The sequence below is a fragment of the Giraffa tippelskirchi genome, chromosome 1, assembly GCF_054371585.1.
Source record: "Giraffa tippelskirchi isolate mGirTip1 chromosome 1, T2T-mGirTip1v1.2.pri, whole genome shotgun sequence".
Lineage (NCBI taxonomy): Eukaryota > Metazoa > Chordata > Mammalia > Artiodactyla > Giraffidae > Giraffa > Giraffa tippelskirchi.
In genome coordinates, this window is record NC_137275.1 from 184891523 (window position 1) to 184907747 (window position 16225).

Genomic DNA, 16225 nt, shown 5'->3' on the forward strand with positions numbered 1-16225 from the left:
TCTGTCATTTTTGAGATTGCATCCAAGTACTGCATTTCAGACTCTTTTGTTGACCATTATGGCCACTCCATTTCTTCTAAGGAATTCCTGCCCACAGTAGTAGATATAATGGTCATCTGAGTTAAATTCACCCATTCCAGTCCATCTTAGTTCACTGATCACTAGAATGTCGACGTTCACTCTTGCCATCTCCTATTTGACCACTTCCAATTTGCCTTGATTCATGGACCTAACATTCCAGGTTCCTATGCAATATTGCTCTTTACAGCACCAGACCTTGCTTCTAGCATAAGTCACATCCACAGCTGGGTATTGTTTTTGCTTTGGCTCCATCCCGTCATTCTTTCTGGAGTTATTTTTCCGCTGATCTCCAGTAGCATTTTGGGCATACCGACCTGGGGAGTTCATCTTCCAGTGTCCTATCTTTTTGCCTTTTCATACTGTTCATGGGGTTCTCAAGGCAAGAATACTGAAGTGGTTTGCCATTCCCCTCTCCAGTGGACCACATTCTGTCAGACCTCTCCACCATGACCCGTCCATCTTGGGTGGCCCCACACGGCATGGCTTAGCTTCATTGAGTTGGATAAGGCTGTGGGCCGTGTGATCAGATTGGCTAGTTTTCTGTGATGATAGTTTCAGTGTGTCTGTCCCCTAATGCCCTCTCACAACACCTACCGTCTTATACTGAAATCAGATTGATTATATTCTTTGCAGCCAAAGATGGAGAAGCTCTATACAGTCAGCAAAAATAAGACTGGGATCGGGCTATGGCTCAGATCATGAACTCTTTGTTGCCAAATTCAGACTTAAATTGAAGAAAGTAGGGAAAACCACTAGACCATTCAGGTATGACCTAAATCAAATCCCTTATGATTATACAGTGGAAGTGAGATATAGATTTAAGGGATTAGATCTGATAGAGTGCCTGATGAACTATGGATGGAGGTTAGTGACATTGTACAGGAGACAAGGATTAAGACCATCCCCATGGAAAAGAAATGCAAAAAAGCAAAATGGCTGTCTGAAGAGGCCTTACAAATAGCTGTGAAAAGAAGAGAAGCCAAAAGCAAAGGAGAAAAGGAAAGATATACTCATTTGAATGCAGAGTTCCAAAGAATAGCAAGGAGAGATAAGAAAGCCTTTCTCAGTGATCAATGCAAAGAAATAGAGGAAAACAACAGAATGGGAAAGACTAGAGATCTCTTCAAGAAAATTAGAGATACCAAGGGAATATTTCATGCAAAGATGGGCTCGATAAAGAACACAAATGGTATGGACCTAACAGAAGCAGAAGCTATTAAGAAGAGGTGGCAAGAATACACAGAAGAACTGTACAAAAAAGATCTTCATGATCCAGATAATCACGATGATGTGATCACTCACCTAGAGCCAGACATCCTGGAATGTGAAGTCAAGTGGGCCTTAGGAAGCATCACTACGAACAAAGCTAGTGGAGGTGATGGAATTCCAGTTGAGCTATTTAAAATCCTGAAAGATGATGCTGCGAAAGTGCTGCACTCACTATGCCAGCATTTAAAAAACTCAGCAGTGGCCACAGGACTGGAAAAGGTCAGTTTTCATTCCAATCTCAAAGAAAGGCAATGCCAAATAATGCTCAAACTACTGCACAATTGCACTCATCTCACACACTAGTAAACTAATGCTCAAAATTCTCCAAGACAGGCTTCAGCAATATATGAACTGTGAAATTCCAGATGTTCAAGCTGGTTTTAGAAAAGGCAGAGGAACCAGAGATCAAATTGCCAACATGCGATGGATCATTGAAAAAGCATGAGAGTTCCAGAAAAACATCCATTTCTGCTTTGTTGACTATGCCAAAGCCTTTGACTGTGTGGATCACAATAAACTGTGGAAAATTCTGAAAGAGATGGGAATACCAGACCATCTTACCTGTCTCTTGAGAAACCTGCATGCAGGTCAGGAAGCAACAGTTAGAACTGGACATGGAACAACAGACTGGTTCCAAATAGGAAAAGGAGTACGTCAAGGTTGTATATTGTCACCCTGCTTGTTTAACTTATATACAGAGTACATCATGAGAAATGCTGGGCTGGAGGAAGCACAAGCTGGAATCAAGACTGCCGGGAGAAATATCAATAATCTCAGATATGCAGATGACACCACCTTTATGGCAGAAAGTGAAGAAGAACTAAAGAGCCTCTTGATGAAAGTGAAAGAGGAGAGTGAAAAAGTTGGCTTAAAGCTCAACATTCAGAAAACTAAGATCATGGCATCTGGTGCCATCATTTCATGGCAAATAGAGGGGAAACAGTGACAGACTTTATTTTTGGGAGCTCCAAAATCACTGCAGATGGTGATTGCAGCCATGAAATTAAAAGACGCTTACTCTTTGGAAGGAAGGTTATGGCCAACCTAGATAGCCTATTTAAAAGCAGAGACATTAGTTTTCCAACCTAGGTCCATCTAGTTAAGGTTATGTTTTTTCCAGTAGTCATGTATGGATGTGAGAGTTGGATGGTGAAGAAAGCTGAGTGCCAAAGAATTGATGCTTTTGAACTGTGGTGTTGGAGAAGATTCTTGAGAGTCCCTCGGACTGCAAGAAGATCCAACCAGTCCATCCTAAAGGAGATCAGTCCTGGGTGTTCATTGGAAGGACTGATGTTGAAGCTGAAACTCCAATACTTTGGCCACCTCATCCGAAGTGTTGACTCATTGGAAAAGTCCCTGATGCTGTCAAGGACTGGGGGCAGGAGGAGAAGGGGACAACAGAGGATGTGATGGCTGGATGCCATCACTGACTCGATGGGCATGGGTTTGGGTAGACTCCGGGAGTTGGACAGGGAGGCCTGATGTGCTGCGATTCATGGGGTTGCCGAGTTGGACATGACTCAGTGACTGAACTGAACTGATCTATGAGGAAGGTATTCTTATTATTTCTCTGTTGTGGATAAGTAAAAGCAGGTAGAGATAAATTATGTAACTTGTTCTAGGCCTTCCAACTTAAAAAGCAGCCAAGCCAAGACTCAAACCCACATCCTTTGATTGATTTGCCTTGTAACCTTCAATTTCTTAAGTCTTCTCTACTTGCCTTGCATTGACCACCTCTTTTGTACAGCAGCCAGTTCCTGTTCTGAAGTGTTCTTAGACTTTTCCCACTGAGAGTTGCCCCGTCTTGGTGTCTGACTCCTTTTATCTTCCAAACAAATATATATCCTAAACCTCATTCCTTCATAGCCTTCCCAGGGAACAAGAGATAATCTAAAAATATGAAGCATTATAGAAAATATAATTTTCTTAATGCCATTTGTATATAATATATGTTATACATATTTTAATTAATCTAATTCTTGAAACTTCTCTTCTCTCTCATAATTTTTATTACTCAAATGAGAATATAGAGACTTAGAGAGGTTAAGTAATTAGCCCAAGTTCTCATAACTTTAGAAGTAAAGAAGCCAGAACTTGATTTATTTCTGCCTCATTCTAAAACCCAAGTAGTTTCATTGTGGACACTGCCTTCAATAGCAAAAAATTCTCCAAGGCCATATCACAGCTCCTAGACTGTAACTCTTTCATTTTATTAAAATTCTATTCAGTTTGAAGCCCATGTCATCTTTCTACAGTTTGGTGTGTAGCTTATATGTTCTTTAGCTGGAAGACTCCAGTGCCTTTACCCTGTGATAGTTTCAGGCATCAGGACAGCCTCAGTGGGGCTGAAGGTCCTTCTCATTTGAAGTCCAATCCCTGAGATAACTGCAAAGAGATTGAAGATCAATTTACATATAGGTACTAAGCCAGGGCAATGGTAAAGAATCCACCTGCCAATGCAGGAGACGGCAAATTTGATCCCTGAGTTGGAAAGATCCCCTGGAGGAGGAAATGGTAACCCACTCCAGTATTCTTGCCTAGGAAATCCCATGGACAGAGAAACTTGGAGGGCTACAGTCCATGAGGTCACAAGTGTCTGACATGACTTAATGACTAAACAATAACAACTTCACCAGGGAGGGGCTCTCCCCCGCTTCATTATCTCCCCAAACCCCTGTTCAGATAATTGCTGCTGACCTGAGTTTCAGACCTTGGGTACCAAATGTGATGCCACCAGGCCAACTAATTAACAGGGAATAATGTGTGTACCATTTCATACTCCATTGAGGAAGAGTGAAGCAGGCTGAGCTTGCAAATGGTGACACTAAGAAGTTCTGGTTATCTACCTGGCTCTTCTCTCCCCTACTCCCCACATGCTGTCTCTTCCAGGTGAGGGCCATGTCAGTGAATCCAAGCGGATTCTGACATGTTGGATCTGCTTCAGCCATTACTTGAGGGAAGTTCTCAGAGGTCTGTGTGTTTGTGCTCAGTCACTCAGTCTTGTCTGACTCTTGTGACCCCGTGGACTGTAGCCCATCAGTTTCCTCCATCCATGAGATTCTCCAGGCAAGAATACTGGAGCGGGTTGCCATTTTCTACTTCAGAGGATCTTCCTGACCCAGGGATCGAACTTGTGCCTCTTAAGTCTCCTGCATTTGCAGGTGGATTCTGTACCACTGTGCCACAAGGGAAGCCTCTCACAGGACTAGGGTAAATCCAATTCCCTTGCAAACCCCAGGGGACAGGCTGTCTGACTCCCTAACTCTTCCTCTTGGAGGTGAGGTTCTGAATGTCTCTCTCTGTAGTCCTTAATGAGGCAGCCATGGCAAGGGAGTAATTTGTGTGTGAACTGCTCAAGCATAAAAGATGTGGGTGGCTTGAGAGGAAAATGAAAGGGTTTTCCTTGTGCTCAGGCAGCTAATGAAATAAGAAAAAGAAATGGAATTCACCAAAGTTGAGACAATGGGAAAGATACAGATATTAATTTTTTTTAAAAAGTGAGAGCAGCTTACTGAAATGTCAAAATATCTTTTTATACAAGTTAAACAAAGGGAAGAGATAATGTGGTTTCAGTCATATTTGTTGGCCAAAAATCTCTAAGCTGTCTTCATCCTATTTATAATTGTGATGGCACTTTTGCCATTCAAATTGATGATGAAAGCTCACATCTGTGTAAGATATTAACATGAGTTATGACTGAATGTAGGAATAATTTTATGAAGTAGAGCACAAGCTTGGGATGTAGAGAGTTATGTCCATGAGATACATGAGATTCTTATGCCATAAGAATACGGCATGCCAATAATAAAATACAGGTTGCTTCTCACGGCAAGAAGAAACACTTGGCAAATGGGTGAATTATCACTGTCTCACTCAACACAGACTGAGAAAGAATCATTTCAGAAATTAGGCATCAAGTTCCACACTTGGAAAGTTCTTGAGCTTCCAGTCATCAAACTGTTTATGACACATTTCCATCTGAAAGTGTGAACTGAAGCTGTTTCCATTGATGCCCATCCTCCTGGCCTTTTTTGGAGTTTGGTCAAGATGAAAGTTTCTTCATTCACTCATTTGCCCTTCTCCTCTTTGGCTTACTTCTTCTTGAACTTCTGGCCTCTACCTAAATCTTTCTGCTCTTTCTTTTGAAAACTTGCTGCATTATAAATAAATTTAAACTATTTTAATCACTCTTAAAATAAAGATTACCACTGTCCTTGCTGATACCACTGTGCTTGCACCCTCTCAGGTAGAACTTGTCCATCTTTGTGTGACATTGTTAGCCTTCCAAACATTTATCGCTGTTGCTGCAAAGGTGTATTCCTGGACCTACTTTTTAAACCCCTCTTCAGAGATACATACTGTTCATGGGGTTCTCAAGGCAAGAATACTGAAGTGGTTTGCCATGCCCTTCTCCAGTGGACCACTTCCTGTCAGACCTCTCCACCATGACCCATCCGTCTTGGGTGGCCCCACACGGCATGGCTTAGTTTCATTGAGATAGACAAGGCTGTGGTCCATGTGATCAGATTAGCTAGTTTTCTGCAATTTTAGTTTTAGTGTGTCTGCCCTCTGATGCCCTCTCGCAACACTTACCATCTTACTTGGGTTTCTCTTACCTTGGGCCTTGGGTAATTCCTCTCACCGCCGCCACCGCCGCTGGCCCCAGCCCCCTGCCCAGCCTAGGCCCTGTCAGCTGCCGTCAGCAGGGAAACAGTGGAAACAGTGTCAGACTTTATTTTTTGGGGCTCCAGAATCACTGCTGATGGTGACTGCAGCCATGAAATTAAAAGAAGCTTACTCCTTGGAAGGAAGGTTATGGCCAACCTAGATAGCATATTTAAAAGCAGAGACATTATTTTGCCAACAAAAGTCCGTCTAGTCAAGGCTATGGTTTTTCCAGTGGTCATGTATGGATGTGAGAGTTGGACGGTGAAGAAAGCTGAGAGCCGCAGAATTGATGCTTTTGAGCTGTGGTGTTGGAGAAGACTCTTGAGAGTCCCTTGGACTGCAAGGAGATCCAATCAATCCATCCTAAAAGAGATCAGTCCTGGGTGTTCATTGGAAGGTCTGATGTTGAAGCTGAAACTCCAATACTTTGGCCACCTCATGCGAAGGGTTGACTCATTGGAAAAGACCCTAATGCTGGGTAGGATTGGGGGCGGGAGGAGAAGGGAACGACAGAGGATGAGATAGTTGGATGGCATCACCGACTCGATGAACATGGGTTTGGGTAGACTCCGGGAGTTGGTGATGGACAGGGAGGCCTGGCGTGCTGCAATACATGGGGTCGCAAAGAGTCGGACATGACTGAGCGACTGAACTGAACTGAACTGAACTCAGAGATACAGGCTTTCAGCTACACTCTGCCCTATTTTTTCACTACTCCATCAGTCTTCATGTTTAATCCTTTACATTCTTCAAGGTCTTAGACAGCTGTCCAAGAGTATTTCTCTCCATCCCTTCTGCTTTCATTTTGAAAGACTGCTGTGCCAGTGTTGGTAATTTCCTCACCTCCCTAATTCAGTGACTGACACTCCAACTCCCCTTTCACAACTGCTTCCCAAGATCACATGCTGAGAGATTCTACCTCTGTAATATAAAACTCTAATACCCCACTTTCCACTCACAGCTTCCTCCTCCACTTCACCCAAGCTTCAATCTGGTTTTGTCACATCACCCTATGAGCCCTTAACTTTTTCTAAATGTAAGACTCCTGAAAGCATTTTGACAAACGCCTCCTCCCTAATAGCCAAATCCTCCTCATCTCCTCTTTCTTTATCTTGTCTTTCTTTTTTTTTAAAAAATATATTCATCTATTTATTTGGCTGCACCAGGGCTCTGGAGCTCCTGCTTAGCTGTCCCACAGCTTGTGGGATCTTAGTTCTCCAAACAGGGATTGAATCCACATCCCCTGCATTGCAAAGCAGATTCTTAACCACTGAACCACCAGGGAAGTCTCTCTTATTTCTCCTTATTTCTTTTTTTGAACAAGAAGTTTTCACCTCCTGTAATGAAACTGCCTTCTCTTTCGGCTTTTGTGTTGTACTTCACATACTCCTTTTCGTCTCCCTCTTCCGGTCAGGTGGCTTGAATATCTCCTCATTCTGAATGCTTTCTGAGTCATTTTCTGGCTTTTCTTGCTTCTTAATCTACATATTTACTGAGCAATTTTACCTATTTTTTTTAACTGTAACTTTGTCTTGAGAAACTTTTCTCTTGAGCTCTGGCCCAACACATCCAGTAGCCTGTTACATGGCCCCAAACAGCCCCACTATAAAATGTTCAGTACTGAACATCAAAACTACTTCTCTTCCAGTTTATGTTTTTCTGACCAACACTCACAGCACCATCTCAATCATTCAAGGCTGGATCCTGAGTGTCATTCTTGTTTTCTCATCTTATCCCTTCTGATCAAAGAATGAGTCATTAAGTCATGCCAATTCTAGCTCTTAAAGTGTTCTCAAAATTTTTCTCTCCCTTCATCTACACTGATACTATCACCTCAGACCTCACCATCTTTTCCTAGACATTATAGCAGAACTTTAACTGGGTTTGAATCTATCTAATACCACCAAAGTCAATTTCTTGAAGCATAAATTATTTGTGAATTTTCTCTAATTGAAGCCTTTCAATACCTCTTTCCCCATTTGCCACTTTATTTTTTGATTGAAGGATATTTGCTTTACAGAATTTTGTGGTTTTCTGTCATACATCAACAAGAATTGGCCATTGGTACACCCATGTCCCCTCCTTCCCAAACCCCTCTTTCATCTCCCTCCCCATCCCATCCTTCTAGATTGTCACAAAGCCCTTGTTTGAGTTCCCTGGGTCATACCGCAAATTCCCACTGGTGATCTATTTTGCAAATGGTATTATAAATTTCCATGTTACTCTCTCCATACATCTCACTCTCTCTCTCCTCGCCTCCCCCCATGTCCTTAGGTCTGTTCTCTACAAGTCAAAGTCAAACTTTAGAATTCATCTATCAAGATGCTTTATGATCTCATATCTCCCTCTTATTTAACTTTATTCTTTGCCACTGCACTAAACATTCCAGTGATACCAAAACATGTTATTACCAAAACATGACCACCAAAACACATCTTTGCACCTGCAACTCTCTTTCATCCTGTATTAGTCTTCTTGCTTCATCATAACAACACTCTATTTTTTCATCAAAGATTTAGTTCCAGTATTACCTTTATCCTTAGCTTATTTCTGTAACATCACCTAACAATACTTTCCTTCTCTTGATCCCCATCCCCATGGTGTATTTCCCCCAAACATACGATGCTTTTGCTGCTTCCTTCCCTTTTACTATCCTTTTCCCCCAGGTTAATTTCCTACTCAAGCTTAGATAACATTTCCTTTTAGAGGACTTTCTGGTCCAAATCCCCAGTATAAGTTAAATCCTCTTGTTTTATGTTTCCATTGTAGGCTATGTCTTCTTTTTGATAATAAAACTCTTTTAGTGGCTCTTTTAGTTTTCGACTTCTACAAAGACTGTTACATCCAGACAGGAACCTGGTCTGTATTTTTATTATTTTTACACCATCAGAGCTTAGCACATTGTCTTGCACCTATTAGATGCTCAATAAATATGTGCTGGATTCTGAAGGAATTAAGGGTATTGATGATGTCTGCACAGTTGATCACAATCTCTTTTGACGCCTCCCCATCCCTGTCCGACAGCAGTACTTTTTCATCCATCAGTGTACTAATCACACATGCCACGTCCGAATTTCTCTCCACAGCTGGGGCTCACAACATGGCTCCCAATTCAACTGAGGATCTTGGAACTCAGGTTGGGACCAAGGAAACTCACATGTTGCAGATCACCAAACTTGGGTTGGCCAAAAAGTTCCTTTGGTTTTTGAGTAAAAACAAAACACACAGTTTTCATTTTCACCAGGAACTTTATTGAACAATATATTCACCAGTTTGTTCCACTAACTTCTGCTGTTTTAGAGGCAGCTTCATAATTCCATCTTCCCAAAGAACTGTTCTAGATGCCTTTTATAGTTTTCCAGGGAATTGATTTTTTTTTTTTTCCATTAACAGAAATTTGTAAAGACTGAAATAAGTGGAAACCCAAAGGTGCAATGTTTGGTGAATACGGCGGATGAAACAGAACTTACCAGCCAAACTGTAACAGTTTTTGCCTGTCATCAAAGAATTATGCAGTCTTGTGTTATCCTGATGGAAGATAATGTGTTTTCTGTTGACTAATTCTGGATGCTTTTGTCAAATGCTGCTTTCAGTTGATTTAATTGGTAGTAGTACTTGTTGGAATTAATTGTTTGGTTTTCCACAAGGCGGTCATAATAGAGGACTCCCTTCCAATCCCACTACATGCACAATATCACCTTCTTTGAATGAAGACTGGCCTTTGTGTGGTTGGTGGTGGTTCATTCCACTTGCCCCATGATCTCTTCCATTCCATGTTATTGTACAGTATCCAGTTTTCATTGCTTGTCACAATTTGCTTTAAAAATATGTGTTTTTTTTTACATTTAAGTAAAGAATCGCATGGGAAACGCGGTCAAGAAAGTTTTTATCGCTTAACTTATGTGGAAGGCAAACATCCCGGAATGCACACAATGCAAAGCGATTAACAGAAGCAAGCTGTGCAAATGATTTTCAATGCTTGATTTGGATATTTGGAGTATATGGGGTACATCCCACGTGGTATGGCATTGATTATTTTAAATTAATGTCTCAATTTGATTGCTATCAACTTCAACTGGTCTATCAGACTGTGGAGCATTATCCAGCAAGAAATTTCCAGCACAAAACTTCACCAATCACTTTTGACACACCCAAGCAGTCACAATACTTTCTCCATACACTTCACAAATTTTCTTTTTTTTTTAATTTCAGTTGTGTTTTTACCTTTCTTGAATTAATAAAGTATAACATGCCGAAAATGTTGCTTTTTTCTTCTTTTTTCAAACATTAAAATGGCTATATAACAATTTACCAATTTTGACTTTTTCTTTTTAATGCACACTGATATGACAGCTGTCACAATACAATCTAACAAAATCGTTTCAAATGAAGTTAAAGACAACTAAATGCTACTAGAGACATTGTATGGGAGGAAAAAAGAATGAACCTTTTGGCTAATCCAATAAAAAGTTCTGCAAACCTGAGCTGGACATGACATTGGAATTAAAAAATAATTCTGTCTGAAATGATGGCAGCAGTCAGAGGAATGGGAACCAGAGGCATGAAAATTGGCCTAGAAACTTGGTCAGGTGGGCTGGTGTGACCCCGTGAGACCTGGGACAGCCACAGGAACACAGGGCATGTACTAGATTCCAAAAGGTGCTGAACAGACTTGGACACATTATGGTTTTGTTGAAGTGGTGGTGGTAGCGTAATTGATGTATCTTTACATACCAACTTTCTCTTCTAGGCTCTGAACCCTGTGGAGCAAGGGAGTTTATTTTAATCAGTTTAAATCTCAGGCTCTCAGTACATTGTGCCCTTAATAAACATATGTAGAATAAATGTGTGTCAAGTTATTCTTCTCATCTAAAAGCTGATTGTTTACAGCCTTATTTATAAATAAAAGCTTATTCCCTTTGCCTATATTAGAAAGGTTTGCGTAAGAACGAACTGAACTTGACATATTGTTTTGAAATGCAAGCTTGGTGAAATTCAATTTATAAAATGCAAACACAATTTCAGCCTATTAAGGGCTTGTAATTAAGAAATAACCTGCTAGTTAAATAAACCATTAGCTTTGGAAATCAAAGCATACCAATGAACTTGCTATGTGTGCTTTCCTGCTGTGGCTCTTAGCCCAGGAATTAGCCAGGAAATGATGCACTCTGCTGAATGAGTTGACAGAATTTCAAGTGGAAGGAACTGAGGCCAGTGGGGTGCTCTGTTGTTGAAAGGGTACAAGGCATAACTGAAGTGCTTTGCATGGCAGAAATGGCTATGGCTACTAACTCACTCCTCTTCTGCATCATCTAATTGATTTTCCCTCGAGTGTTAGACCAAAGGCTTAGGGGTTCAGTGGCCATTGCCTGCCTTGGGTATAGGTGATAATGATATATTTTGTCTCTAGAGAATTAAAAAAATAAAAATACTATAACAATATTGACTAAAAGTTGTTCACCATTTTGTAATCACAATTCATTGACAATTCTAATTAACGCATGTGTGCTAAGTTGCTTCATGTCCAACTCTTTGCACCCATATGGACTGTAGCTCGCCAAGCTCCTCTGCCCATGGGATTCTCCAGGCAAGAATACTTGAGTGGGTTACCATGCCCTCCTCCATGGGATCTTCCTGACCCAGGGATCGAAACTGTGTCTCCTGTCTCCTTCGTTGGCAGGTGGATTCTTTACAATTAGCGACGCCTGGGAAGCCCATTCTACTCAATCAATAACAAAATAATCTTCCTTCCAATACTTCTACATTTGAAATAATTGATATAGTTACTATTGAGTTTTAATAACATACATGCAAGCTTCAAATTGTTACATATTTACTACTTTTAACAAACATTGAATTTCATATGGAAGTTAATTTGTACAACTCCTAGTTGTACAAACTCCTGATACATGTGGCCCAAATACACCTGTTTATTTCCAGAGTGAATACATAAGCTATTAATCATTCAAACTTGTTCCCAGTACATAGTTTTACCTTTAAATGATAAATTAAAAAAAATGATAGTACCATGATTGTAAAGCTGAGGAAACATAATGTGTGAGCCACTTCAATTCTGTCATTCCATGTGACCCTCTCAGAATTTTTGTGGTTATGATTTAAAACCCTCAGAATGGGAAAAAATATTTGCAAATGAAGCAACTGAGAAAGAATTAATCTCCAAAATATAACAAGCACCTCCTGCATATCAATATTAAAAAAAATCAAAAAACAGGAGAAAATCCTAATTAGACATTACACTAAAGAAGTGGCTCAGATGGTAAAGAATCTGCTGGCAATGCAGAAGACCCAGGTTCAGTCCCTGGGGATCCCCTGGAAAAGGGCATGGCTGCCCACTCCAATATTCTTGCTAGAGAATTCCATGGACAGAGGAGCCTGGAAGGGTACAGTACATGGGGTTGCAAAAGAGTTGGAGAAGACTTAGCAACTGAACAACAACAATAATATAATGATAGTAATATAATAACAATAAAATAACTAATGAGAATAATACCTTGGCCACCTCATGTGAAGAGCATCATTGGAAAAGACCCCGATGCTGGGAAAGATTGAAGGCCACAGGAGAAAGGGGCAGCAGAGGATGAGATGGTTAAATAGCATCACCAGCTAACTCAGTGGACATGAATGTGAGCAAACTCAGGGAGATAGTGGAGGACAGAGGGGCCTGATGTGTGACTGTCCAAGGGATTGTAAAGAGTCAGACACGACTTAGCAGCTGAACAACAACAACCACAAGGAGAACATACTGTAGCACTGGGAACTCTACTTAATGCACTGCAGTGACCTGAATGGGAAGAAGGTCCAAAAAGTAGGGGTTATATGAATATGTTTGACTGATTAATTTTGCAAAACAGTAGAAACTGACACAACAATATAAAGTAACTGTACTCCAATAAAAATTAATCTAAAAATTAAATAGTAAAAACAGAGTGACAACTGAGATATTCAATAGTATTTATTTGGTAAGTCCAAATTTTAATTTATTCATGAAATGTATTTATTTTATTGTATTATCATCACTGAAAATAACTTTGTTTTACAGAGAAGGATGTTAAAACACAATCTGTTTCACGTGTGCAGTATGCTAGATTTGTCTCTCTCTTTCTTCTTTTCTCTTCCTAACATCATGAGATACCCTGCAAACATGTGATCTCACCTTTCCTTGCATCCTTCACTACTCAGAGAGAGGCAAGGCCAGGCCAGAGACCCATGTGCCACAACTCTGCCATCAGGTGTTATTCAAGGCCATCTATATTCAGATTCACTCCAGTACTCTCGCCTGGAATATCCCATGGACGGAGGAGCCTGGTGGGCTGCAGTCCATGGGGTCGTGAAGAGTCAGACACGACTGAGCGACTTCACTTTCACTTTTCACTCTCGTGCATTGGAGAAGGAAATGGCAGCCCACTCCAGTGTTCTTGCCTGGAGAATCCCAGGGACGGGGGAGCCTGGTGGGCTGCCGTCTATGGGGTCGCACAGAGTCGGACACGACTGAAGCGACTTAGCAGCAGCAGCAGCATATTCAGATTCTAAAACCCTATCCGAAGGTTATTTTCTTATTACTTCCCAACATTACACCTCTGATTCATGCATTGCAGTGGCCCTTTTTGTTCATCTCCCAAGCGCCACGTTCGTTCTCTTATATTCCCTTATATTCTCTTTCTCATACTCTTCTCTGTCTGCAACGTCCCCTCACTTCATCCTCTTACCCAAATCATTCACAAATCCTCCATGAAGCTTTTTCTTTTTATGACTGCTTCATCCCACAAGTGAAAGTGGCTCAGTTGTGTCCAACTCTCTGCGACCCTTTGGACTATACAGTCCATGGAATTCTCCAGGCCAGAATACTGGAGTGGGTAGCTGTTGCATTCTCCAGGGGATCTTCCCAACCCAGGAATCAAACCCGGGTTTCCTGCATAGCAGGCAGATTCTTTACCAGCTGAACCACCAGGGAAGTCATCCCACAAATAGGCCTCAATTCTCTAACTTCTCATAGTGTAAGGTATTTAAATTGCTCTTGTTTCTGTTAATTGACAGACTTTTTAAAAATTGTGGTGAAATACATACAACATAAAATTTACTGTCTTCGGTTTCCCAGGTGGCGCTAGTGACAAAGAATCTGCCTGACATTGCAGGAGACGCAGGAGACTTGGGTTCGATTCCTAAGTAGGGAAGATCCCCTGTAAAAGGAAATGGCACCCCACTCCAATATTCTTGCCTGGAAAATTCCTCGGGCAGAGGAGCCTGGTGGGTTACAATCCATGGGGCTGTAAAGAGTCAGACACGACTGAGTGACTGGGCACACACAATTTACTGTCCTAGTCATTTTTAAGCATACAGTTCAGTAGTAACAAGGACATTGACATTGTTGCACAGCCATCACCATTATCCTTTTTCATCTTGCCAAACTGTGACTCTGAACCCATTAAACAATAACTCTCCATCCCCTGGTGTTCATCATTTTATCTTCTGTCTCTGTGAATTTGATTATCCTAGATTCTTTCTATATGTGGAATTGTACAATATTTGTATTTTTTTTTACTAGTTTTTTTCACTTAGCATAATGTCCTTAAGTTACACTCATGTTGTATGTAGCATGTGACAGGATTTCTTTTTTTTTAAGGATGAATAATATTCCGCTGTATATGTATATAGTATAAATTTTTGATGGACACTTGGGTTGCTTCCACCTCTTGGCAGCTGTGAATAATGCTGCTGTGAAAATAGGTGTGCAAATAACTTTGTAAGATCATTCTTTTGGGACTTCCCTGATAGTCCAATGGCAAAACTCTGCACTCCCATTGAAGAGGTTCTGGTTTCGATCCCTAGTCAGGGAACTAGATCTCACATGTTGCAGCTAATTGTTTGCTTGCTACAGCTAAAGATCTCACATGCCCCAACAAAGATTGAAGATCTCACATACCACAATTAAGACCAAATAAATAAGCAAAGAAAGATAAATATTAAAATAGACCCTGCTTGTAATTATTTGGGTTTTTACTCAGAAGCAGAATTGGTATAACACATGGTAATTCTATTTTAATATTTTGGAGGAACTGCCATACTGTGTTCCATAGTGACCACACTATTTTACATTTCCACCAGTAGTGTACAAGGGCTCTAATTTCTCCACATCATTGCTAAAACCTGTTATTTTCTGGTTTTTTGTTTGTTTGTTTTGTTTCTTGTTTTAATAGTAGCCGTCTTAATAGGTATGAGGCAGTATCATATTGTGGTTTTGCCTTACATTTCTGCAATAATTGGTAACATTGGGAATCTTTTCATTTGCTTACTGGCCATTTGTATATATGTTTTTTGAAGAAGTGTCTATTCAAATCCTTTATCCATGTTTAATCAGGTTATTTGACTTTGTGGTTGAGTTGTAGAAATTCTGTATATATTCTGGATATTAACTCTCTCTCATGTAGATGATATGCAGAAATTTTTTCTCACTCTGTGCATTGTCTTTTCACTGTTTATAACATTCTTTGATGCACAGACTTTTAAAGTTTTGAGGTAGTCTAACTCATTTTTTTTCATTTGTTGCTTGTGCTTTTGGTGTTACATACAAAAAATTCTTGCCAGATCCAATATCATAAAGCTTTCTCTATATCTTTTCTAAGTATTTCATAGTTTTACCTTTTAATCTTTGATCCATTTTGAGTTAATTTTTGTATGTAGTATGAAGTAAGGACTTAACTTCATTATTTTGTGGGTAGATATCCAGTTTTTCCAGCATCTTTTATTGAAAAGGCAGTCTTTTCCCATTGAATGGTCTTGGCAGCCCTGTTGAATGTCATTTGACCAAATATGTGAGAGGTTTAATTCTGGGCTTTCAATTCTATTCCATTGCTCTATATATCTATCTTTATGTCAGTACCGCAATGTTGTAACTATAGTAGCTTTACAGAAAGTTTTAAAATAGAGAAATGTGAGAGCTTTAAGTTTGCTTCCTTCCAAGATTATTTTGACAGTTTGTGGCCCTATGAGAGTCTATATGAATTTAGCATAAATTTTTATATTTCTGCTAAAAAAAAAAGTCATCAGAATTTGTATAGGGATAACCTTGAATCTGTACATATGCTTTGCGTAGTAGTATTAACATCTAAACAATATTAAGTGTTCCAGTCCATGAATGTGGTGTATCTTTTTACTTATTGGTGTCTTCTTAATTTCTTTCAGCAATATT

The 16225-nt window shown here is 40.2% G+C and overlaps 1 long non-coding RNA gene across 1 annotated transcript; it reads left to right on the forward strand.

Annotated features, from left to right (window-relative positions):
* Positions 1–4030: 4030 nt before the first annotated feature.
* Positions 4031–10277, forward strand: LOC145514177 (uncharacterized). The gene is made up of 2 exons (XR_014060025.1): positions 4031–4239; positions 9412–10277. It is a non-coding gene; the product is annotated as an uncharacterized LOC145514177 (long non-coding RNA).
* Positions 10278–16225: the final 5948 nt, after the last annotated feature.